At 40.7% G+C, this 27,971-nt stretch overlaps 1 pseudogene; it reads right to left on the bottom strand.

Moving 5' to 3' along the window:
* Window positions 1-26,596, bottom strand: part of LOC105996565 — a 56,425-nt pseudogene extending 29,829 nt beyond the window's left edge.
* Between the last annotated feature and the right edge of the window lie 1,375 nt (window positions 26,597-27,971).

Genomic DNA, 27,971 nt, shown 5'->3' with positions numbered 1-27,971 from the left:
TTCCTCCTTTCCTTCCTTTCTTCCTTCCTTCCCTCCTTCCTTCCTTCCTTCCTCCCTCCTTCCTTTCCTTCCTTCCTTCCTCCCTCCCTCCCTTCCTCCCTTCCTCCCTCCCTCCCTCCCTCCCTCCCTTTCTTCCTCTCTTTGCCTTCTTTGGGGGGAGGGATGACACTAGGGATTGAAACTCAAGGATTTGAAACTAGGGATTGAGTCTCACTCTTGCTGTGAAGGCACTCTACTATTTGAGCTTTGAGCCATGTTGTCAACCCCTTTTTCTATTGATTATTTTCAAGGCAGTATGTTTATTTATGCCTAGACTGGATTGGACTTCCATCCTCCTACTTACGCTTCTCCATGTTGCTGGGCTTGACTGGTGCCACTGCCTCCAGACACTGCACTTCTCTCCTAGCTGGGATAACAGATGTGTGCCACCATACCCAGCCATTGATTAAGGTAGAACGCCATGAACTTTCTTCTCTTTTTCTGGCCTCAAACCTTGATCCCATAATCTCTTCCTCCCAAGTAGCTAGAGTTACAGACTTGAGCCTCTGCTTGGCTGGAGAAATATTTCTTTTAACTTGTCTGAAGAAATGGCAAGGTCTTTGAGAGGAAATGAACAAGAACAGCATGGTTTTGTGGGGATTTGCAAAGCAATGCTCTCTGGATGGAAGTACAGTAGAGAATACAACCTAAAGGGTTGCTAACTCAGCAGAAGAAGACAAGTCACAGGAGAACGTGACATCTCAGCAAGGACCCAGGAGAAGGAGCATCATGAGGAAGAATGTCCCTTCAACAGTGGAAGGAAATAGAAATCAGAACTGATAGCAGCGCCTCACACCTGTAATCTCAGGGAACAAAGATTGGGAGGATCATGGTTCTAGGACAGCCTTGGCAAAAACTCTGGGAGATCCAATAGCTGAGCATGGAGTACACACCTATCATGCCACCTATGTGGGAAACTAAATAGGAGTGAGGTAGGATAGGTAGATGAGGAGAAAGGAAAATATAAATATCGAAAGGGCTGGGCACTAGAGGCTTATGCTTGTCATTCTAGCTATCAGGAGGTGGAAACCTGGAGGCTGAAACTTCAAAGCCAGCCTGAGCAGAAAAGGCTGTGAGACGCCAACTCCAATATACTAGCCAAATGTTAGACTGGAGTGTGGCTCAAATGATAGCATTCTAGCTGCAGAAAGCTGAGCAAGGGAGGGCTTGAGGCCCCAGGTTCAATCCCTAATAACACCCACTGCAGGGCAAAGGGGAGTGGGGGGAGTTGGGAAGGGGAGAGAAAGAGAGAGAGGGAGAGGAAGAGGGAGAGACAGACAGGCAGGCAGACAGGCAGGCAGACTTAAAGGTCCAGGCTCAGGTGTTATAACCAAGAAGTAAAAACCAGACTTTCAGAGCAGCAGGTAGCAAACAGCACCATCTTAGCCACCCAGAATGATTGTCTAATGATTAGGGACTGCTAGATGACTTGATCATGTGTGTTTTCCCACCTCAGAAATAATAAAAACTCCCCGGCGCCAGTGGCCCACACCTGTAATCCTAGCTACTCAGGAGGCTGAGATCTGAGGATCGTGGTTCAAAGCCAGCCCAGGCAAGAAAGTCCATGAGATTTTCTTTTTTTTTGGTCCAGTCGTGGGGCCTTAACTCTGGGCCTGGGCCCCTCAGCTCTTCAGCTCAAGGCTAGTACTCTACCACTTGAGCCACAGCGCCACTTCCGGCTTTTTTTTCCTTTTTGCTTATGTGGTGCTGAGGAATCAAACCCAGGGCCTCAGGCATGCAAGGCAAGCACTCTACCACTGAGCCACCTTCCCAGCCCAGTCCATGAGATTCTTATCTCAAATAAAGCACTAGAAAACCAGAAGTGGCACTGTGGCGTGGCTCAAGTGGTAGAGCACTCGCCTTGAGCTGAAGAGCTGAGGGACAGTGCCAGTCCCAGAGTTCAAGCCCCACGACCGACAAAAAAAGAAAAGAAAAATGAAATAGTAAAAACTACAGATAAGAGTAGCCATTTTGAATCTTGACTTCTATTTCCTGTGTGGAGAGCAGGAAATAATTCTCCCTTTTTCCATTTCTTCTTATACTAAAATAAATCCTTGCTAAAACTTGCTCTCAAGTTCTTTTCTTTGGGGGAGAGGGGGTGTGGGGGCAGGGGGACAGGAACATCTTAATTGCTTTCCATGTGTAGATTTAAAATATCTGTGATTTTTATGTTAAAACCTGAAAAAGTTATCCCTCATTCAGTGACAGGGGTATTACAATCCAGGCCAGCCCTGGCAAAAATACAAGGCCCTATCTCTAAAATTAAGTTAAAAAGGGAGAGGTACATAGCTTCAGCAACATGCCTAGCAAGCAAGAACAAGGCCCTGAGTTTACCCCCAAGAACCATCAAACAATAAAAATTAAATAAAATAATTAAGGGGGTATAGGTAGGAGGTAAACTTTAAAAGGCCGGATGGGCCTGGCTTACTTCACTTAATATAATTTTTTCCAAGTTTTTCCATTTCCTAACAAATGGGGCAATGTCATTCTTTCTGATGGAGGCATAGAATTCCATTGTGTATATATACCACATTGTCTTGATCCATTCATCTACTGAATGTTCACAAAAAAAAAAAAATGGTCGGGATGGGGTTCATAAGCCCTTCAAACTGAGGCAGGGTTGGTCAGGAAAAAGGAAACATGGGAAATAACCAGGAATTCAGAGGTCAACATTGTATTAGTAGAGCTATAAAAAATCACAAGAGCACGATTTCCTTTGCTTTTAGTCTTCTTTGTTGTTGTTGGCCATGGACTGTCCCTCAGCTCTTCAGCTCAAGGCTACCACTTGAGCCACAGCGCCACTTCAGCCTTTTTCTGCTTATGTGGTGCTGAGGAATCGAACGTAGGGCCTCATCCATGCAAGGCAAGCTCTCTACCACTGAGCCACCTTCCCAGTCCTGCTTTTAGTCCTAAATTCCCTCAGAAGCTGCAGTATGACTAAAAAGAAAAAAAACTGCTCTCTCTCCTCTCTCTCCTTCTCTCTCTCTCTGACCTTGCCAGCTTGTCTGAAATAAGCAAGGATATCACAAAGGAAGATACTCATTCTAGAAAGACAAACACTTGGAGAAGTGACTCCTCTTGACACAAAATTTGTTTAAAAGTTTTTACTCATGTCAAGGACAGATACTGGTCTTGAAGATAACTTTTTTTGAAGAGAGGTACAGGCATCTATGACCAAAGTTTTAACAAGTTGTTCAGTCTTAACGTCTCTGATCTCAGTTGATAAATGTACTAGGTATGAGAACAAAAGGAAACATTTATCCTAGGGTGAAGTTGAACCAACACTACAACCTACTTTTTTTCAACATAAATACCAGAGATATTAAACACTCATTGTACCTGTGATCAGATATGCATGTACCCAAGTCTGGGTGTGTATTACCTCTCTATCTTTGCTTTACTCGTAAACTTGCTTTTTTTTTTCCTTTTTTCTTCCTTGCGTTTTCCTTCCTTCCTTCTTCTTTTCCTTCCTTCCTTCCTTCCTTCCTTCCTTCCTTTTTTCTTTCTTTCCTTTTCCTTTTTTTTATTTTTTGGTCCATCTTGGGGCTTGAACTTAAGGCCTGGGCACTGTCCCTGAGCTTTCTAGCTCAAGGCTAGCACTCTACCACTTTGAGCCACAACTCCACTTCTGGTAGTCTTTTTGATGGTTGATTGTAGATAAGAGTCTTAACAGACTTTCGTGGCCTGGCTGGCTTCAAACCAGGATCTTCAAATTTCAGCCTCCTGAGTAGCTAGGATTACAGGTATAAGCCACCAGGGCCCAGTCTCATAAACTACCTTGATGTTTCCTCAATTTCTTTTTTTTTTTTTAAATGACAACATCAAGGGGGCAGGCAGAGGCCTCCTCCCTTCAAGAGACCTTCTCCCTGGAACCTCATTGCACACTAATCTGGCAATAGAATTTCATATCAAGGACAATTGATTTAAAAACAAACAGACTTTTTTTTTAAAAAAAGGCTTTATTTATTAGGGTAGCGTTAGGTTCACAGATGTTCCTGCTGGACTAGGGATAGGGAGAATCTGGGGGAAGGGGAGAGTGGCAAATCGAAGATCTTCCTGCAAGAATATCTTAGAGGAACAGGATGTGGTTTATATGCTGTTACAGAATACGAGTAAAAATCCAGAGGACAGTTTACATGAGGCTCAGTTTTTATGATTATTTGTAGTTTGTGGGACTCCAATCTAGAAGAAACAAACTTTAAAAAAGCAGATTGAGAATGCAGGGACCAAATACTAGCAGAATTTATTATTCCAGATGGGGTCCCAAGAAAGGTAGTGGCAAGACAAGAGGGGCCAGGTGTCTTCACATCAGAGCTATCCTTGAGGAGCTTCGTTAGCTTTTGGTAGTTGAGAAGCCTCGTGGATATTACTTTGGACTTGTTCAAAGATCTGTGAACCTCAAAACAAATTTTCAAATGCTGAGAATAAATTTAAACTATGCACTCATGGATTGAAAGGCATCTGTGTGTGTGTGTGTGTGTGTGTGTGTGTGTGTGTGTGTGAAAATACCATAGAGAGGGGTTACAATTACATGGGCAAGTAATGAGTGCATTTCTTATCAAGCATTGTTGCCTCCTCCTTTGTTTCCCCTTCCTATCCCTTCCCATCTCCCCCCACTTCCCCTCCTCCTCCCCCTCCCCCGCACCGAAGTTGTAAAGTTCATTTCTGATATAACATGTTGTACATCTCATTGTTGCAATGGGTCCACCGATATCCCTATTTAAACAATGTTTTTTCCCTTCCCCTCAACAAATTATACCAACATCAAATGCAGTGAAAATGGGTTATACTATGGGGGAGGGACATACAAAGGAACAAAGAAATATGTTATAAATATGTTAGAAACAATAGCAAGAAAGAAAAAACATTTGAGTCCTTATCTTGGGGTTCATTTCGCCTAACATCAACTTCTGACCTTTTCTGCTTGTCTCAGACATATACTAGTTATTGCAAATGAGGGAAACCATGGGACCTATGTTTCTTTGGGCCTGGATTACTTCACTTAATATATTTTTTTTTTGGTCCAGTCGTGGGGCCTGAACTCTGGGCCTGGGCGCTGTCCCTCAGGTCTTCAGCTCAAGGCTAGTGCTCTACCACTTGAGCCACAGCGCCACTTCTGGCTTTTTTTTTCTTTTTGCTTATGTGGTGCTGAGGAATCGAACCCAGGGCCTCGAGCATGCAAGGCAAGCGCTCTACCACTGAGCCACTTTCCCAGCCCCTACTTAATAGAATTTTTTCCAAGTCTTTCCATTTCCTAGCAAATGGGGCAGTGTCATTCTTTCTGATGGAGGCATAGAATTCCATTGTGTACATATACCACATTTTCTTGATCCATTCATCTACTGAGAGGCATCTAGGTTGGTTCCATATCTTAGCTATAGTAAATAATGCTGCAATAAACATAGTCGTGCTGGTAGCTTTAGTATGGCCTTGTTTGTGATCATTTGAGTAAATGCCCAAAAGTGGGATTGCTGGGTCATAGGGGAGCTCTATGTGGAGTCTTTTGAGGAACTTCCATACTACTTTTGAAAGAGAACTTTGACAGCTTATTTTATCTTTCTTTTTATTTGGAGAAAAAGAAGGGGAAGGAGTCCTCCTGGACTGTTCGGGTGAAACTGATGGATGCTCACACTATCTTTTTTGGTGTAAGCAACTTCCCAGTGGAGAGATAAGCTTCCTTATTCGTAAGCTGTCTGCTATTTAGAATGCAAGTAGTGGTCCCTTCTCTATCACTCTCTAACTCCATCGGCTTTACCATCTCAGCCTTGCAGCTGGAAGATTCAGTAAGGTACTTCTGTGCTCTCAGGAATCCAGTGTTTGAGGTGATAGGAAAAGCTGAACAAAACTCAGGAGCTGACTTAGCACGACTCCCCACAGAAGGAGCCAGCTGAGCTGGCCACCTACAGATCCAGAGGAGATAGCCTTGGTCATGGCTTCCTAATCTCTGGTCTAGATCAGAGGATTTATTTCTAAGTAAAAGCTGCTTTCACCACATCTGGACACAGATATCAGGAACAACATGATCTTATTTTAGTAAAAAGGAGATCACAGAGAGCATCTGGATAGTTGTCTAAAGTTGAAAATTGACCTCTCTATAATTTAAAGGGTCAATTTTACTGGGTATCTGGGTACATTTATTTAGACATGCATTGAAAACCATTTCCTAATTCTTTCCCCTTAGGCTTTCTGTCAGGTAATAAGAGAAAACCATAACCACATGGAGTAATGGAGACTGAGATGAATGTGAAGGGGAGGGGATGTGGGAGGTGAAGAAATTGGGATGCAAGACCAGCTAGCAGATCAGTAGCAACAATTTGGAGCTGCCCAGGCCTCGAACAGAGATTGTTTTAAGAAAAATTATTATCTTTAAGTAGTCATACAAAGAAGTTCCCATTCTACAAAACAGTATATGAATACAAGGGGTCTGACAACATTGTCACCCATCGCTCCTAACCCATCCCTTCTCTCACTTTTCTTTGCTTTTTATTTTAAATTGAGATTAGGTGATTACATAAATTTCACATATTTTACAGTATTGTGGAATAATGATACTTAAAGTCACAAACACATTTTATCCTTCACAAAACAAATTGTCAATATCATCGTCTATAAAGTTTGTGAATTCTATGAGCTTTGACAATACAATTACTTCTTCCACTTCAGATGATATTTACATTTCTTTCCTTTTGCTTAGTGGAACAGGGATCTTACAGAGTATATTTGACCTAATTACTATATTACACCGACCTTCTAAGTCATGTACACTTTCCTTTATGGTTAAAGCTGAACAACTCAGGAAAACATGTTCTAGGAAATATAGGTAGAGACAGTTCAAAGCTACTACAACACCTGCTTGCCAACTTGTCTGATGTTCACACTCAAAATTCAAAGAAAGCCATTAATATAAATCATGCTTCTTGCACTAACTTTCTAACCTTCTCCCCTAAACAGGATGTCGAATTCCTTTTCCAAACAAATGGATGTGTTCATGACGCTTCTGGGTGTTTCACACTATCCACTGAAATCCTGTAGTTTACTGGGATAGAATGATGTATAACATCAACTCATGTTTAAGTTTCCTGATAGTCATCTTATTATACTATCTGTTAATAGTTCAAAAAGTTTAAGCAAGAATACTCAATGTACATATGTGATAAAGGAAGTGAAATAAGTATGAGGGAGGGCACCCACAGGCTAGAGGGTAGTGACAAAAGGGGTGATTCTAATCTAGAAGCACTGGACACTTAACATGGACATGGTAAATTGTAAGCCCTTTATACTAGCTTTAGCTGTTTGGGTTCTGTTGTTTTGTTGTGTTTGTTGGTCACTAGGCTTGAAATGAGGCCCTGAGCACTGTCCTTGAGCTCTTCTTGCTCAAGGTAAGTGCTCTACCATTTGAGCCAGAGAGCCACTTCTGGTTTTTGAGCAGTTAATTGGAGATGTTAGTCTCATGGGACTTTTATGCCCAGGCTGGCTTTGAACCACGATCTCGCTTTGAACTGCAATCCTCAGATTTCAGCTTCCTGAGTAACTAGCTACAGGCATGAGCCACCAGTGCCTGGCTAGCTGTTTTGTTGGAGGGGGGAGGTTGTTTGTTTGTTTGTTTTTAATGCCTGTACTGGGACCTGAACTCAGGACTTTGACACTGACATCCTAGCTTTTTTATTCAAGGCTGGTGCTCTACTCCTTGAGACACAGCTCTGCTTCTGGATTTTTTTACGGTTTAATTGGAGATAAGTCTCAGGTACATTCCTACACAAGTTGGCTTTTAATTGGGATCCTTAGAGCTCAGTTTTCTCAGTAGCTAGTTTTTGTAATTATCTGTTCTGTGGCCTATATCCTAATCTTCTTGATCATAAAATGTACCTCCACCTGTTGCTCTATTTGATTTTCCACAAAACAAGTTAGGAGAACTGCATTATGGAATTCAATGAAATTAAATAAGCAATCCTGTATATCTACCACTCTGATCTTGGCAGTATAAAAGGCAGGAAAATGAAGGAAAATCTAAATTTGGAGAACTTGTTTTAGTGAAAAACACCATCAACAAAATTTTCACAAGCGTCAAAAGAAAATTCATGCATGTGGTCTTTTTTGAAAAAACCTTAAAGTCTGACTACTTATTAGAAACAAAGTCAATAAATAATGTGATTTTAGGGGCTGGGAAGTTGGCTCAGTGGTAGAACACTTGCCTTGCATGCCTGAGGCCCTGAGTTTGATTCCTCAGCACCACACAAGCAAAATGAAAAAAGCCGAAAGTGGCGCTGTGGCTCAAGTGGTAGAGCGCTAGCCTTGAGCTGAATTGCTGAGGGACAGCGCCCAGGCCCAGAGTTCAGGCCCCACAACTGGACCCAAAAAAAGAAAGAAAGAAAGAAAGAATTTGATTTTATAGTGTTTAAAGAAAAAATCTCCAAACTGAATTCCTTTGAGATAGATAGATAGATAGATGATAGATAGATAGATAGACAGACAGACAGACAGACAGACAGATAGGTAGTCTCTGTTAATCACTCTTCAACCAGGCAGTCATCAGGGGCACATGCCTGTAGTCCCAGTTATTTGGAAGGCTGAGGGGAAAGCTTGTTTGTAAGTCTGACATCAGGAAGGCTAACTTACCAAGAGTCTACTATGAAAAATCTCTCTAGAAAATGAAAATTTTATCTCTCTTTAGAAGGTGGAAAATTCACCAATATCACTTATCTACATGAAATGTGTGTGTGTGTGTGTGTGTGTGTGTGTGTGTGTGTGTGTACAGATGTATATTTTCTTTCTTTTAAGAGATGGAGAATTGCTATATCCTTGATCCTTGAATTCTGGCCTCAAATGATTTTCAGACTTCAGGAACCATATTTGTACCTGGCTCTGTAATGTATATTTCTAAACAAACAAACAAAAAAGACTGAAAAGCAGAATATATAAAGAAGTTTGTGAAATAAAAAAATAATTCATCAATAAAAAGAACAATTCCTTAGCCACTTCAGAAACGATATCCAAGAAGTCATAAACATTAAAAATGCAATGTTTTGCACTGATTCTCTGGCTGTGCCAGAGAAGGACCTCACTTAAAATATGTGTGATTAAATGTCACCAGCTTGTGAAAACTGTCTGTTTTCTTTCCTTGAGATGCAGAGCCTCTAAGTCTAGATAGAAAACAATTCTTAATTGAAGTATTGCCACCTAGTGTTCAAGTGAAATATTTTGTCCTTTTTGGAGTTCTTTAGTGATAATAACTTATATAGGCAGACTGGCATTCAGTCATATGCCTAAGCAGAAAGAATAACTGACTCCATCTTTAAAAATAAAAACCATGATGGCCAAAAGGGACCCTATTACACTGTTGGTGGGATTGTAAACTTGTTCAACCACCCTGAAAAGCAGTATGGAAGTTCCTCAAATGACTAGACATAGAGCTCCCCTATGACCCAGCAATCTGGGCATTTACCCAAATGATCACAAACAAGGCCATACTAAAGCTACCAGAACAACTATGTTTATCGCAGCATTATTCACCATAGCTAAGATACAAACCAACCCAGATGTCCCTCAGTAGATAAATGGATCAAGAAAATGTGATATATGCATACATATTTATATATACATATATATATGAATTGTATGAACTGTATGCTTCCATCAGAAAAAAATGACACCACCCCATTTGTTAGGAAATGGAAAGACTTAGAAAAAATCTTATTCAGTGAAGTAAGCCAGGCCCAAAGAAACACAGGTCCCATGGTTTCCCTTATTTACAATAACTAGTCTAGGATATGTCTAGGATAATCTTACCAGACAAGCAGAAAAAGTCAAAAGCTATGTACATATGACCATATAAGATGATGCTAAGCAAAATGAACCCCAAGAAAACTACGGATACAAGAGGGTTTTTTTCTTTGTTGCTGTTTTTTTAATGTACTATGTGATTTTTTGTTTCTTTGTATGTCCTTTGCTCATGGTATAATCCCTGTTGTCACTGTATTTGATTCTGGTGCCCTACATCTTGTATACACATTTTTCTAATTTGGGAAGGGGAAGGGAAATAACAAAATGCTGAAACAAGGATACAGGTTGACCCATTGTAACAATGAGACATACAAGACACTATGTTGAAAATGAACTTTATAACTTTGGGGCAGGGAGTATTGGGGAGGTGGGGAGGGAAGGGATACTAAGGGGAAAGCAAAGGAGAGGGTAACAATCTCCACAGGAAATGTACTCATTACTTTACTCATGTAACTATAACCACTCTATACAGTATCTTTGCAATAAAAAAAATTTTTTTTTTAAATTTAACCATGAATTAGGTTAAGTGGTAGAGCCTTGCTTAACAAATGTGCAGCTCTGAGTTGAAACTCCATTACCACCAAAAACAAATCTGGTATATAAATTGCAAAATATATCTCAAGAAGAATATTGTTAGTTTTAATTGTGGATAATCTTGACTATTATTGCAGAATGTGTCTTCCAGTCTCCAAAATGTTACACCTCATATGAATCTGGTTGAGTACCTATGATAGGAAACTTACCCTTTGTAGGTTTAATTTTGTTGGTGGTGGTTGTGCTGTGGACTGAATTAAGTGCTTCCCACTAGTAATCAAAAACTCTACTACTTGGTATTTTTGTTTAACTATGATTGGAATTTTTCAAGGTTGTCAACATCTCCTTTAGGAGAAACAGTGTGGCCAAATTCTTGTCACCAATTCCTTGGATTGGAGTTCTAGCTCTATCACTTATTTGTATTAGAACTTTCACGCTAAATTCCAAATACCAAAAAAGAAAAAGTTGACTGAAATCAAGTGCAAGAGAAATGCAAATATGATGATAAAGAATTGGAAATTATATGAGGAATGAGTAATACTAAAATACTTTATATTACAAAAATGCGACTACGTTTGATATATGCAAATCTATGAATGTGTTATAAAAACATAAAATTGCATATATTAAATTCTATAATTTTAATTCTAAATTAGGACAAAGGGATTCTGTAACATTCACCAGAAATCTGAGGCTCACACTGGCCTATTCCAGATGGCCTAAAACTATTCCAGAAAAAAAAAATGCATAATCTGCCTAAGACTGATGACCTTATCCAACTTTTCCTCTTGCACAAGTGTGAGCAGAGGAGAGCAGCTGTAGGAGTATCAATCTTTCCTGTGTGTCCAGGAGGGAGACAGCTCTGTTATCAACTGTACCACCAGACTGTGCTTTCTTCTTCTTCTTCCAGTAGAAGCAAGAGCCAGAGGTAGCTCTTCAGTTTCTTATACTTACTGTTCCAAGTATGGAGAAGAAATCAGAATAGAAACTCTGCTGTATTGAATAAGAACAAACTTTTCTCTCTGAACACCTCAGCTGCGCATGCTGGGACACAACCACCTATTTATGTGAAGCAGAAACACATTACCCAGGCAAGGATGCCTGCACAAAAAAATTGATCTGCAGCTACAGACACACTCTATTACTTTAATTTCTTTAACATGAGTTCTTTTCAGTGTTAAACTTTTACTATGAAAACTTTATAGAACATCCTGAAAGGCTATCAGCTTGAAATTGATCCAAAATATTGATACTGTGAATGAACTCTCTCAGGGAGTTAATGATTTCTTAATTAAATGCTAGGACTCTGGACTCAACTTAGAAAAGGCTTTGTCCCCTACTAAAGACATCTTGTGTCCATGTCAGAAAATAATCTTCTTGAAAGAAAGTCTATTATGTTTCATTTGCTTGATTTTTCTGACTATAAAGAATAAAATATGAGGTAGAATTTTAAATACCTTAGAATACCACCACTGAAATGTTATGGCTGATACTTATTTTTTTATTGAAATATAACTAGACAAGATCCATTTAATCTCTCTTGTGTTGTATTCATCATCTTATATTTGCATGGAAGACAGTATTTTTCCTGAAGTTAGATGGTTCCCTTGCATGATAAATTTCTTAAATATAGGAGATATTTTACATTTTTTCTGTTATGGAATAATGTGTTCCATTGCATATGTGGTGTTCCTCCAGCTCTCCCTTCATTCTTGAGAAGTTGAATCTTTACATTCATCTCATAGTTTTTCTTTTTTCACAATATTTTAAAAAGGAATACTTTTGAAAGTATTGGGGTTTGAACTCAGGAATTTGAAGTTGCTAGACAAACTATAGCCTGAGCCATGTACCCAGCTCTTATTAAAATAAATTTCATACTGACAATTTTGTAAGCTGAGATTTCTTTCATCACTGATAGTCATGGATTTATTTGAAATCCTGCAGAGGCAGTCAGGGAAATCAGAGTCCCTTTGGAAGATCAGAGTCCCTTTGGAATTTATTTCCATAAAAGAGGCCAAGACATATGCTGCTGGTAGGAATGGCTCCTCACTTGTGTTTACAGCCCAACCATGACCCTCACTGGATAGTAAAGGAGAGCAGTCATCTCTGTGCCTAAAGTATCCAGATATTTCTGCCTTCCTGTGTGACAGCTTCAGTAAAATAGGGGAAGTGCTCACTGACCTAGAATGGGTGGTTTTTGTTTTTACTCATGGCAGTGAGGCTGCTTGGTCGTTATTTATTTATTTATTTATTTAGGCCAGGGGGCTTGAACTCTGGGCATGGGCACTGTCCCTCAGCTCTTCAGCTTAAGTTGAGCAGTCTACCACTTGAGCCACAATGCCACTTTTTGTTTTCTGGTGGTTAATTGGAGATGAGTCTCACGGACTTTCCTGCCCGGGCTGGCTTTGAACCGTGATTCTCAGATCTCAGCCTCCTGGGTAGCTAGGATTACAGGCGTGAGCTACCAGTGCCCGGCCTCTTATTTTAATAATATGCAAGCAAACTGTATTTTTTTTGGGGGGTCCAGTCGTGGAGCCTGAACTCTGGGCCTGGGTGCTGTCCCTCAGCTCTTCAGCTCAAGGCTAGCGCTCTACCACTTGAGCCACAGCGCCACTTCCGGCTTTCTGAGTGGTTTATTGGAGGATAAGAGTCTCATGGACTTTCTTGCCCAGGCTGGCTTTTGAACCGCAATCCTCAGATCTCAGCCTCCTGAGTAGCTAGGATTGCAAGCGTGAGCCACCGGCACCCAGCCTTTCTGAACTTTTAAAATAGGAAACAGTTCATATAAAATAAATCAGAACTGATTTCTTTTTTTTTTGGGGGGGGGGTCCAGTCATAGGGCCTGAACTCTGGGCCTGGGCGCTGTCCCTCAGCTCTTCAGCTCAAGGCGAGCGCTCTACCACTTGAGCTACAGCGCCACTTCCGGTTTTCTGGCGGTTTATTGGAGGATAAGAGTCTCATGGACTTTCTTGCCCAGGCTGGCTTTGAACCGCAATCCTCAGATCTCAGCCTCCTGAGTAGCTAGGATTGCAAGCGTGAGCCACCGGCACCCAGCCTTTCTGAACTTTTAAAATAGGAAACAGTTCATATAAAATAAATCAGAACTGATTTCTTTTTTTTTGGGGGGGGGGTCCAGTCATAGGGCCTGAACTCTGGGCCTGGGCGCTGTCCCTCAGCTCTTCAGCTCAAGACTAGTGCTCTACCACTTGAGCCACAGCGCCACTTCCAGCTTTTTTCTTATGTGGTGCTGAGGAATCAAACCCAGAACCTCATGCATGCAAGGCAAGCGCTCTAACCACTGAACCACCTTCCAAGCCCCAGAACTGATTTCTTTTAAATTATATATCTTCACATCTTTATGAACAGATAATATTCCTAACATCACTTCTTCTTTCTACCTAAATTTTCTGAATTTCTTGAATAATGTATTTGCATTTAGTCACTTTTTCAATGTTTGCACCAAGAAAATCTCAGTGTAAGAGATTTAGCATAGTAGTGGTCTAGGAAACACAATGCAGACTGTGATTCTAGAACTTAGTTGTTTATAGCATCAATGATCTTCCTTATTAAAGAGAAGTGAAGGGTGCTGAAAGGGTGGAGCATACATATGCTAATCACCTGTGGTGATTCTAAGGGATTCCAGGGGCGTGTTGTTGCAGTAGCTTAGGTGATGTGTTTAGCATTAGAGAAGTATTCAGACATCCAAGTTCATGCCTTAGGACATATCTTTTTGTAAATGAGCTTACATGAGAAAGTTAGACCAGAAGGCAGGGATTTCTGAATTTTGAGAACATTAATTGAGAATGGGTGACACATTTATACTGCGACAATTTCAGTCTTCATCTCAGTGACAAAGAAAATTTCTTGTGATTCAGTGATATTTATCAATTTATATGCTGCGTAGTTAGAGTTCCTGAGTGAGATTGTAAAGGATCATTCACAAATAACTAATCATTTCAGATTTAAGCTGATATTCCATGTTCACTGAAATCAGCCCATTTAACCTAAACTGCTGTTCTGAAATTTTCAACCAGGCTTGCCCGGTGCCTGTGGCTTATGCCTGTAACCCTAGCTATGCAGGAGGCTGAGATCTGAGGATCGCATTTCAAAGCCAGCCCAGGCAGGAAAGTCCATGAGACTCTTATCTACAATTAACTACCAGAAAATGGGAAGTATCACTGTGGCTCAAGTGGTAGTGTGCTCACCTTTAGCTGAAGAGCTGAGGGACAGCGCCCAGGCCCAGAGTTCAAGCCCCATGACTGGCCAAACAAAAATTTTCAACCTGTTGAAAGCCTATCACCCCAAACTATGAGCAACAGCAAGAGGTTATTAGGCTATAGAAGGTGTTATTCCCAGTTACCTAAAACTGGCCCACTGAGTACAAAGCAGTATATGCAAAATAGCTGTCCGGTGAAACACTGTGAAGTTCACATTGCTCTGCACCTATGATTGAATTGTTGGATTTCACTGAGCTGAAATCAGGACTTTAGGATTTTGAGGCTAATATTTCCAGTTATCTAAAACCAGTTCCAAAACAGCTCTTATGAAAACTTCAACCCAGTGAAAAGCTGTGAGGTTCACACTGCTCAGCACCTGAAAATAAGTGACTGAGCAAGAGTTCATTCAGCTGACATGACCATGTAAGGGTTTAAAAACCTGATGGTCTGTTTGCTTCATAGGGGCCACTGCATTCAAAACCTCTCCAAAGAGCTATTCTGAAAACTTCAACCCAGATAAGCTGCGTGAGTGTCATTAATTCAACACCTCAAACCAAGTGTGATTTTAAGAGTTCATTTGAGAACACCAGTGGTTTAGGATTTATAAGCTATTGTTACCTGAATGCTTCAATAGACCCTTGGAGTTGGAAACTCTCTGAAAGAATTGTTGTAAATACTTGAACCCAGTGAAACAATGTGAACTTCACATTGCTCGTTATCTGAAACTGAGTGAGTTTGGGGGTTTCATTGGACACACTGAAATCAGTAGTCAAGGGTATAAGAAGCTCATTTTCCCAGTTAGCTGAACCCCAGCCTCTTAAGTTCCAAGGGATCAGAGAGAGAAAAGACAGAGACAGAGACAGAGATAGACAGAGAGAGAGAAAAAAAGAGAGAAAACAAATTTTAAAAACTTGAACTTAGTTATATGCCATGAGGTTCATATTGCCCTGCACCTCAAACCCAGTGATTGTGTTAAGAAATCATACTGATAATATAAACAACTTAAGATGTCGAATCTAATTTTCCAAGTTACCTGAGACTGGCCCATTTTTTTCAATGCATGTAGCAGACCTGAAGTTCCTGTTGAAAGTATATTAACAACCCTCTAAAAAAACAAATATTTTTCTGCAGAAGTTTGGGATTTAATTTTTTTTTCCATTCCTGGAGCTTGAACTCAGGACTGGGGCTCTGTCCCTGAGCTTCTTTTGCTCAAGGTTAGTAATCTACCACTTGAGCCACAGCACCACTTCTGACCTTTTTTATTTATGTGGTTCTGAGGAATCGAACCCAGGGCTTCATGAATTCTAGGCAATCACTCTACCATTGAGCCACATTCCCAGCCCCTGGGTTTTAATTTTTTTAATGATTATGACCACAACTTTTTTCAGAAATGGAAGTGACACTTAAAATTACTCAAATAACTTCACCATTTAACTATTTTCAATGGAATCAAATAAATTCACACATTTATTTCTAGGTTATTGAATTTGTCTGTGCATAATAGTGATATTTCCATATGCATTATGGCTGCTCTGTGTACTAGTGAATGATAGTGTAGATAGTCTAGTTAACATTTTCTTTTTTATTTTTAATACATTTTTGTATTGTAAAAATACTGTACAGAGGGGTTACAGTTACATGAGCAAGGTAATGAGTACATTTCCTATCAAGCATTGTTACCTCCTCCTTTGTTTTTCCTCTACCACTCCTTCCCTCCCACCTCCATAACTACACTCTAGTTAACATTTCTTTAGATATAACTTACTTAAGGCAAGGAAACTTCTTCATGTTTTATTTACTGCTGACATTTATGTAAGTTGGCAGTAGCTTCTAACTTAGGTAAAAAGAATCATTTCAACCTCCCTGTCTTCACACAAATATGTTTATTATTGATTTCAAAGCATGCTAACATATAAAACAAAAATAATTTATTTTGACCCATTAATATACAGTTGAAAATAGCCATATATCGTAGGACAAGATTATAACTCAGCTAATAATATATGAGAGGTTATCATTATTACATACTCTGTGTTTAGAATACTTAAGTTACTGATTATAGTTGGGATGAAATTTAGAGAATTTTCATGTTAGCTATTTTGATACATGGAGTTTTCTTTTTTTTCTTTCTTTTTTATTGGTCATGGGGCTTGAATTCTGGGCCTGGGACCTATCCCTGAGCTCTTCAGCTCAAAGCTAGTGCTCTACCACTTGAGCCACAGCACCACTTCCTACTTATTTTTTATACTGAGATAAAAATATTGAGGTAGATCATTATTAGTGTGTAGAAAATATTCCTGCAAGATATTCCTCATGTAGAGTAGAGTCACCTCTACTAACAAGGTATATGAGACCTTGTCTGACTAGCTTTGGATCCATAACCATCTGTCAATGTGATCACATGAATCCACTTTCCTCCCCTTTTTAGAGTTCTGCACTTTTATATCACAATGGAGGAGAGGTTTATAGAGATACTGTGACTTCATTGCTGATTCGATAACTTTCTAACTCTTCCTGATAAAATTTATTAAAAACATTGAGAAGTTTTTGTTTGCTTTTTGTTCTTTTAATCACCCCACCTGTTGGCTTCCAGGAAGACCACTAGAACTCATACTAGGTGTGCACTAGGACCCTGAATCTTCCACACCCCTGGCTATGGGCAGGAAAACTGGGCCTGTCTGAAAACAGAACAGACAAAACCATGTATAACAACAGGAGCCTGCCCCCTCTGAAGACTCACTCATCTTGTAGGCCTGAAGTTAGCCTTCATAGCTACCCCACAAATGGACCTAGTGCCTGGCTGCCAACAGAGAGCTCACTGGCCCAGGGTGAACAAAAAGCATGTTCACAAGCCAATGGACAAGTGCCAACCACCTGTGAGGCAAACCCAGGGCCCAAGTGCAGACAAATTACTGTGTACCTGTGAGAGCCCACACCTTCCAAAGTGCATGACATTCCAGAAGCCCGAATCCAGCCTTCCAGCCACCACTGTATTCTGGACCAAGTTCCTCTCAGCTAGCCCAGGGTCAAACACATGTCCAGGGACGCAGTATGGGTTAGTCCACCCAGTGTGAGCTGTCCCAGGCCAAGCACCAGCTGCCACCTGTCCGGCATGAACAAGCCAAGTTCAGGCCATGCTCTAACAATCCCTAAACTCAAATGTGTAAATCACAACAAAACATTAAAAAAAAACTCATGAACAAACCAAATCAAAACACCAACAATAATTCAGTGAGAGAGAAAAGTGGACTCCTGAAAGATTCCAGAGATAAAAATAGAAATGCTATATACCTCATTAAAAGACAAAATTAATACTATGAGAACTGATCTCTGAAGCATAAAAGGTTCACTTTCCACAGTGCAATCCACAGTGGCATCCACAGGTATCAGAATAAGTGAAATGGAAAAAAGAATATCAGGAGTTGAGGAAAAAACAGGAGTTAGAACAAAAAGTCAAAGATATGGAACACTCAAAACTTACCAAAAGGAAATCTAAGAATTGGCAGACTCAGCCAAGAAATTGGATTTACACATAATTGGGATTGACAGGGAGGAAGAATTCAATACTAAAAAGCACTGAAAAACCTATTCAGTAAAATAATAAAAGAGAAGTTCCCCAGTCTTAAGAAGAAAAAAATCTCATCCACCTAACAGAAGCATATAGAACTCCCAGTAGACAGGATCCAAGAAGAAACACTTCTAGACACATCATAGTAAAAACATTAGCCTTAAATAGCAAGGGACCTTACATTAAAATCAGTACAAAGACACATGGGAGGTCATTACATAGTAATAAAAGGAATGATCCATGAAGAGGAAATCACAGTGGTCAATATCTATTCACTAAATAATGGAGCACCAAAATACGTTAAACATACACTTTTGGACTTACAGGACAGGATAGACCCAAACACAATAATAATGGGAAATTTTAATACCCTGCTCTCACCAAAGGACAGGTCAACCAAACTAAAGAGAAATAAAGAAGCCTCTGAACTAAATGACACCATATCCTAAATGGACATAACTGACATCTACAGTTTTCTACTCAACAATGACCCAATCCACATTCTTCTCAGCAGCCCATGGAACATTCTCCAAAACTGACCATATCATAGGACATACAAAGAACCTAAGCAAATACAAGAAGATTGGCATAATTCCTTGCATCTTACCTGACAACAGTAGAATCAAACTAGTTCTCAAAAACAAAACATACTGCAGAAAGCACTCAAACAATATGTCTAGGACAAGCAGAAAAGGTCAAAAGCTATGTACATTTGACCATATAAGATGATGATAAATGAAATGAACCCCAAGATAGGGACACAAGTGGTTTCTTTCTTTCTTGCTATTGTTTTTAATGTATTTAAACTGTACTATGTGATTACTTTGTTTCTTTTTTTTAACATAAGTTTTTTATTGTGAAAATATTATACAGAGGGGACTTTGTTTCTTTTGTATGTTCTTTCCCTGTGGTATAACCCCTGTTTCCACTGTATTTGATTTTGGTGCCCTGCATCTTGTATATACATTTTTTCTAATTTGGGGAAGGGAAAGGAAATAACAAAATGCTGAAATAAGGATAGAGGATGACCCATTGTAGCAATAAGATGTACAAGACATTATGTTGAAATGAACTTTACAACTTGGCGGGGGGAGGGAGGAATTGGGGGAGGTGGGGAGGGAAGGGATGGTAGGGAAAAAACAAAGGAGGAGGAAATAATGCTTGATAGGAAATGTACTCATTACCTTACTCATGTAACTGTAACCCCTCTGTACAGTATTTTTACAGTTATATGTGTGTGTGTGTGTGTATGTGTATAAAGAAAGCACTCAAACACATGGAAAGTTAATGACACACTACTGAATAACACCTGGATCACAGAAGAAATTAGAAAGTTCTTACAATTTGTGAAAATGAAAACACATCACAATAGAAACACTGGAATACAGCAAAAGCAGTGCTGAGGGGAAATTATATAGCTCTAAGTGCAAAGAAACCGAAACAGCTCAAGTAAATGACGTTGTGATACAACTAAAACTGCTAGAAAAACAAGAACAAATAAAACCTAAAACGACTAGATGGAGAGAGAAAGCAAAGATTAGGGCAGAAATCAATGAAATAAAAACTAATATATATATATATATATATATATATATGAAATCAATAAAACAAAAGGCTGGTCTTTTGAAAAAATTAATAAAATTGGCAGAACACTTACAAGTGTAACCAAAAAAAAGAGAGAGAAGACTCAAATCAATAAGATGAGAAATACCACAGGAAACATTACAACAAACATCCAGGAAATTCAAATGATTAAAAAGAACTAGTTTCAAAACCTAAACTCATAAAAGAAGGAAAACATAGCAGAAGTAGATGAATTTTCAGAAACATACAAACTGCCTAAACTGAACCAAGAAAGATACAAACCAGGTAACAAGTCAATAACTTGAGATAAAGGAAGTAATCAGAAGTCTTCCAATAAGGAAAAGCACAGGCCCAGGTGGATTCACCACTGAATTCTAGAACTTTTGAAGATGAACTAATACAAATAATCCTCAAGCCTTTCTGTGAAATAGCAACAGAAGGAGCAATTCCAAACTCATTCTATGAAGCCAATCCCAAAAAAACTCATCCCAAAACCAAGTAAGTATACAACAAAAAAAGAGAACTATAAATTTCTCTGATGAATATAGATACAAAGTTCCTCGATAAAATATTAACAAACAGAATCCAGAAACAAAAAAATCAAACATTATGACCAAGTAGGCTTTACATCACAGATGCACAGCAGGTGCATTGTGTATGCACAGCATACACAATCAATAAATGTAACTCATCATGTTAACAGAGCCAAGGTCAAGAATCACATGACCATCTCAATTCAGAAAAAAAGTTTTGACAAAATACAAACGCTATTAAAAGCTTTGGAGAAAAGAAAAATAGAAGGAACATTCCTTAAAATAACAGAGGCTGTATATGACAGACCAACAGCCACCATCATATTAAATAGGGAAAAACTAAAACTATTTCCCATAAAATCAGGAACAAGGCAAGGATGTCCACTTTCTCCACTCCTCTTCAATATAGTTCTGGAATTCTTAGCCAGAATAATAAGGCAAGAAAATGACATAAAAGGGATCCACATAAGGAAAGAAGAAATTAACCTACACTGATTTGCAAACTTTGTATCTAAAGGACCCAAAATACTCCACCCACAAACTCCTAGAGCTGATCAACAACTTCAGCAGGATACAAAATTAACCCACAAAAATCAGTAGCCTTTCTGTATGCCAATAATGTACAAGCAGAAAAGGAAATCATGAAAACTCCATTTGCAATAGCAACTCACACACACACACACACACACACACACACACACACACACACACAAATCTAGTAATTAACCTAACCAAAGATGTAAAGGACCTATTTAGTGAAAACTGTAAAAATCTAAAGAAAGAAATCAAAGAGGACAAAGGGAAATGGAAAGACCTTCCATGATCATGGATAGGTAGAATCAATATTGTGAAATGACCATACTGCCAAAAATGATATACAAATTCAATGCAACGTCTATCAAAATCCCAATGATATTCTTTACCTAGAAGGAGAAAACAATTTAAAAAATTCATATGGAGCAACAAAAGACCTAGAATAGCCAAAGCAACTCTAGGCAAAAGAAGCAATGCAAGCAATATCATAATACCAGATTTCAAACTCTACTATAAAACCATAATAACAAAAACAGTTTGGTATTGGTGCAAAAATAGACCCAACAACCAATGGAAGAGATTAGAAGACCCAGAAATAAAACCACATACTTACAGTATCTGATATTTGACAAAGGAGCAAAAGACTGTCAATGGGAAAAAAGCATAGCCTGTTCAACAATTGGTGTTCAAGTCCCAGGGGCACAAAAGATAGGAGGGAGACTCGACAAGTGGGACTACACTAAAATAAAAAGTTTCTGCACAGCTAAGGGCATAGTTACTAAACTAGAAAGACAGCCAACTAATTGGGAACATTTTTTACTTGCAATACATCAGACAAAGGCCTAATATCCAAAATATACAAGGAGCTCAAGAAACTAACCCCTTCCAAACTTAATACACCAATTACTAAATGGGCAAGGGAGCTAAGAGGAGACTTCTCAGAAGAGGTAAGAATGGCAAAGAAACACATGAGGAAATGCTCATCATCCCTAGCTATAAGGGAAATGTAAATCAAAACAACCCCTAGATTCCATTACACCTCAATTAGATTGGCCAACATTTTAAATTCAAACAACAAATGCTGGTGGGGATGTGAAGAAAAAGAAACCCTACTGCACAGCTGGTGGGAATGTAAACAGCCACTCTGGAAGCAGTCAAGAGGTTTGTCGCGACCGCCTCGACCGGCAAGGATGACGCGACAACAGGTTCTTCTCTCAGGCGGTTTATTCAGGACCTTGTTTCCTGGGAATTTACCGGTGCACCACCCTGACCGCTGAAAGTTCTGAATCCTGTCGAGCCCCACGTTGGGCGCCACTTGTCCCGACCGCCTCGACCCGCAAGGATGACACGACAACAGGTTCTTCTTTCAGACGGTTTATTCAGGACCTTGTTTACAGCTTCTTTTCTCCTACTTCTCTCCTGCCCGCTTCTTCCTTCTTCATAGCCATATAAGGAGTTGTTTTTTACAGAGAGCACTCGTCAAGGGGAAGACGGAAGGCGGGAGCCTGCGCCATCTTAGGTCGCAGCCGCACCACGCAGCCCTGCCATTTTAACTACAATGTTGCTTTTGCAGCCGTCTTTGGTCACGGCTCCCGCAGCTCTCCACAGAGGTCCCTCAAAAAACTAAACATAAACCTTCCCTATGGCCCAGCCATACCATTCCCAGGCAACTACCCTGAACATCATGAACCAGGATATGATAGGGACACCTGTACATCCATGTTCACTGCCATACTATTCACAATAACCAAGATATGGAACCAACCCCGATGTCCCACAGTAGATATGTGGATCCCCAAAATGTGGTACCTATATACAATGGAATTTTACACAGCCACCAGAAAGAACAACATAATGTCATTTGCAGGGAAATGGGCAGAACTAGAACAAATCGTGTTAAATGAGGTAAGGCAAGACCAGAGAGAGAAATGACACATGTTCTCTCTGATATTCAGAAGTTAGATCTAAAATGCACTGGGATATGACAAATTACACAGGAATCTACATACTCACATGCAGTGAAACCGAAAGAGGACAATCTTAGGAGAGAATTACAAAGATGTAATACTCAAGCTCCCCTTCATAAATAACCACTCTGGTTTTTTTGTTGTTGTTTTGTTTTTTGTTGTTTTATTTTTTTTGTCAGTTGTGGAGCTTGAACTCTGGGCCTGGGTGCTGTCCTTCAGTTCAAGGCTAGTGTTCTACCTCTTGAGCCACAGTGCCACTCCTTTCATATGTATATAAAATAATATACATGCTGCAATGAACCCCAAAGGTATGGAAACAAAGGACTCTGTCCTTAATTTGTTTTCTCTTTTGCTGATGATTCTGTATTCTTTACCTTATATAAAGTAATTCACATGTATATTCTTTACCTTATACACAGTATATTCATATTCAGGGTGGGAGGAGAGCACAGAAAAGGTGGAAACATGCAGCAGCAGAGCGCACTGGACATTAACGAAAGTGAACTATGCAATTCATGGGTCAAGATGGGAGGGAGGGAATGGGAGAGAATAAGGGAACAGATGACACTGTATAAAAGGAAATCTATCTATTGCCTGATGTATACAAATATGTATCACTTCTATAATAACACTAAAGTAAATTAATAAAAAAGAATTCCTGAGAAACTTGCTTTGACAGATCTTTCCCCATATTTTCATAGCTCTAATCATTAAAATAAACCATAAGTAAAAAATTCTAATACATTATATAATATAGTGAATTATCACAAATATAATGGTAATGGGTGACCATACTTCACCTTGTTGTAACTGATGGAGAGGCTGGAACCTGTAGTTTTTGAGAGACAATTAAGGGGGAATTAGGAGAGAATGGCAGGGAGGACTTCATATAGCTCTAGTTACAGACATAAATGGTTGTGCATATATTCATATAATGACTCATTATGAAACACATTTTGTCTTCAAAAACATAAGGATATGCTTAGGAATAGAGATTACAGGTGAAATATAAAAAGATTACAGTGTTCCAATATGCCTTACATAGGCAAAAGATATATCAAGTTTGAACTTTTTATTAAAAGAAAATGCAGCCACATACACTGAACAGGCTTCAGATGTCCCATAACAGAGTTATGAAACGTTGTGCGTAGATCCTCAGCTGTTCACTCACCTGTTATTCTCTTATTCAGGGATGCAGACAGGATCTCATTACCATTTGGCCAGCATCTCTCCCTGAAGCTGTGTCTATGCTCTGTGAAGGTGGTTCTATGAATCCACCTAGTGGCTGGCATCCGTAGGGCTGCATCCACACAGGCAGTCTGTGACATCATGTCTAAGTGGCCAGGTTTTGAAAGACATGCATCTACTCAGCCAAGGCCAGTTGAGCTGTTGTCTATGAGGCTAGGGTCTATGAAGTCATGTCTTCATGGCCATGGTCTGTGAGCTACAAATATGCAACTTATATCTGTGGGCCTTTGTCTAAATAGATAGGTTCTGTGGAACAACATCCATGTGGACAGTTTCCGTGGGACCCACAACACTGAGGTCCGGGTCTCCAGCCCTATACCACAGTTCACAATGTGACCCTTGCCTTTGTGGCCAGGACCTGAGATGCAGCATCTTGGTAGCCTGAGTCTGTGGAACCTCATCTTCACAGTGTAAGTTTGGGGGAATACATCTACATGCACAGGATCTCTGGAGCCATGTCTACACAGTTTGCGTCTTTGGAAACAAGCACACCATTCTAGGGCTTATAGAGCTACATGTATGCAGGTCAGGTCTACACCCTGGAGTCTGTTGAGCTACCTCCTCATAGTCTATGGAGTTCCATGTATAGGTCCTGAGCCTGTGGTGCTGTACGTCAGTGGCTGGGACCTGTGGAGCCATGTTTATGTGGCAGTACCTGTGAGGCTACCCAGCAGCCAGTGTCTGTGGATCCACATCTAGTGTATATGAGGCATGCATCTACTCAACCAAGGGCTGTGGAGCCATTATACTGGCAGAGGGATCTGTTGACCCATGTCTAAGTAGCTATTTGACCTAAGTTTTTGGGGCTGCATGGTTAGGTCTATGGAGCCTTGTGTAAATAGCCATGGTCTGGGAGCTGCATTTACACAGCCTGTGTCTGTTTGAATCTTCATGAATGGGTTCTGTGGGACTGCCACTTTATGGATGGTTCCTGTGGGGTCCTTATCTACATAGCCAAAGTCTTTAGAACCAAAGTCTATGGGGCCAGTTTCTAAGGAACCACACTGACCACAGCCAGTATGGGGAGCCTTGTTTCCACAGCCAGGATCTGGTTTGCTGTATCTAGACCATTAAAGTCAGTGGAGCCACAGCTACATGGTGTGGGTCTACACAAATGGAAATACACCTAAGGTGTCTCAATCTACATGGTCAGGGTGTCTACATGTCTACATGGCTGGGGCGTGTGGGTACATGTCTATGTGCTTAGAGTCTGTATAATCATGTCTACACGTCTAGGGTCTATAGCATATGCATCTTTGTCACACAAGAGTTTGTGGGGGGCTGGGAAGGTGGCTCAGTGGTACAGCACTCGCCTTGCATGCCTGAAGCCCTGGGTTCGATTCCTCAGCACCACATGAGCAAAAAGAAAAAAGCCGGAAGTGGTGCTGTGGCTCAAGCACTAGCCTTGAGCTGAAGAGCTGAGGGACAGTGCCCAGGCCCAGAGTTCAGGCCCCACAACCGGACCCAAAAAAAAATTAAATTAAATTTAAAAAAAAAGAGTTTGTGGGGCCAGGTATATGAAACTAATGTCTTACAACTGCATCTGTTCAACTGTGGTGAATCTGTAGAGCCATGTCCACACACCTTGGTCTGATGAGTCCCTGTCTATGCAGCCATCTTCTGTAGAGTTCCTGTCTATGGGACCAGGAATGTGGAGGCCGTCTTCATGGCCAGGGTTTCCATGGCCGAAGATCACAGAGACCATGTCTAGGTGATTGAGGTCTGTGGGATTTGTGTCTATGTGTACAAGGTCTGTGGGAACCCTGGCTAAATACGTAGGGTCATAGGCTCTTCATCTATACAACAAAGGACCATGGGTTTTGTGTTTATGGGGCCATATCTACACAGTCATGGTCTGAGAGACCTACATCATATGGCCAAGTTCTGTTGGCCTAGGCTAAGCAGTGAGGTATGTGGGGGCCATATTTACATATCAGAGATATGTGGAAACCACATTTTTATGACCTTACAGGTCTTTATGGTCTGTATTTATGCCAGTTCTCTAGGGCCTGAATCTACGCATTTGGAATGTGTAGGGACTGCACATATGTGATTTGGGTCTATAGTGTTTTTGTACATGCGGCTTGGTCTATCAAGTCTATTTGGTTTGGCTTACTGGAGATACCACATAGGAGTCTGTGGATTCTGCAGGAGTCTGTGGATTCTGCCTACATGGCTGGGTTATGTGGAGTTTGTATCTTGCCAGTGTCTGTGGAGTCCTTGTCTACATGGTCAGCCTCTGTGGGACCTCAGTAAGTGGTCAGTTTCTGGAGTCCATATCTATGTGGTCAGTGACTATTGGGCTTATGTCCATATGGTTGGGTCTGTGGAGTCCGCATCTATGTGGCCAAGATTTGAGAAGCATTCATTTACATGGCCAGCATCTATGGAGTGTCTACATAGCTGAGTCCCTAGAGTGTGGAGCTATGTGTTCAGAGTTGTGGAGTTTGTCACTAATTGGCCAGGTTCAGAGGAGTACCTATCTATACCACGGGGCTCTGTGGGTTCCATGTCTATATGGTCAGGGTCTGTGGAGTCCACATCTACATGGCTAGGACCCACATCTACACAGCCAAAATGTGTGGGGCCCATGTCTATGCATCTAGGATCTGAAATGTTTGTATCTACACAACTGGGTTCTATGGAATCCTTATCTACTCAGCCAGGGTGAGTAGAAACCCTTTCTATGACGCAAGAATCTGTGGGACCCATAGCTATATGGCCAGGTTCTGTGGGGCCTGCATCTATTTTGTTTGAGTCACTGGAGTCCTCATCTATGCAGCCAAGTGTGGTGTGGGTCTGGAGGGCAGGCACCTATGCATGGTCTGTGGTGTCTGTGCCTATACAGACAGGATCAGCAGGGCTGATGTCTACACTGCCAGAGTACGGACAGCCCATGTCTATGCACTAGGATTTCATGGGACTCAGTGGCTAGGGTGTGTGGTCTCACATCCATTCAGCTGGGGTATATGGGTTTTGTGTCTACCTGGATGAGGTCTGTGTGGTCAGTGTCTACACAGCTGTAGATGCTTTGTCTGTGGGACTCAAGTCTTCACATTCTGAGTCTTTAAGGCTTGCATCTACATGACTGAGGTGTTTGGGTCCCGTGTCTACACAGCAGGGTCTGTGAAGCCTGCATCTACTCAGCCAGGTCTTAGTCCTCATCTACAAGCCTACGGTCTGTGAAGTCCATAACTATGCTGCCAGGGTTTATGGAGCACACATATATGAGGCCAGGGTCTGTGGGGTCCATGTTAGGTGACTGGAGTCTGTGGAGGACAAGTTACTGCTGCCAAGATCTGTATAGTCAGCATCTACATGGCCAGAGTCTGTGTAGTATGAGTCCAAGCACCCAGATTCTGTGGAGTCCATGTCTATGCAATCAGAGTCTTTAGGGTCTACATCTATGTGACTGAACTCTCTGGAGTCTGCATCTACATGGACAGGGTTTTTGTCAGAGTATGTGATACTCATGTCTAGGTGGCTAGGGTCTGCCTCATTGGCATCCAAAAAGCTTCGGTCTTTCCATTCTGTGACTTCATGGCCAAGGTCTGCAGAATCTGCATCTACCAGTCCAGGGCTCTGGGGCCAATGTACACCTGTTTGGAGTCTCTGGAACCCACATCTGTGACCAAGGTCTATATGTCTAGTAGTCTATGAGATCTGTGCCTATATAAGCTAGGGTTTGTGGAACCCATGTCTATGTGATCATGGTCTGTGGGGGCCATATGTATGTGGACAGGGTCTGTGGGACCCATGTCTAAGGGGCATGATCTGTGGAGACCATGTTTTCTTGGAGTCTACAAGGCCACTGACTCTATGTCCCTCATCTATGAGACTAGGATCACATTTGCCTAAACTGATTACAAACCTACCCCCAACTCCAACCATATATCTAATCATAACAATAACAAAACACTAGGGCTGGGAAGGTGGCTCAGTGGTAGAGTGCTTGCCTTGCATGCCT

Source organism: Dipodomys ordii, unplaced genomic scaffold (genome assembly GCF_000151885.1).
Source record: "Dipodomys ordii isolate 6190 unplaced genomic scaffold, Dord_2.0 Scaffold132, whole genome shotgun sequence".
Lineage (NCBI taxonomy): Eukaryota > Metazoa > Chordata > Mammalia > Rodentia > Heteromyidae > Dipodomys > Dipodomys ordii.
The sequence above is the reverse complement of the archived record's forward strand: the minus strand, read 5'-3'. Positions and strand labels throughout refer to the sequence as shown.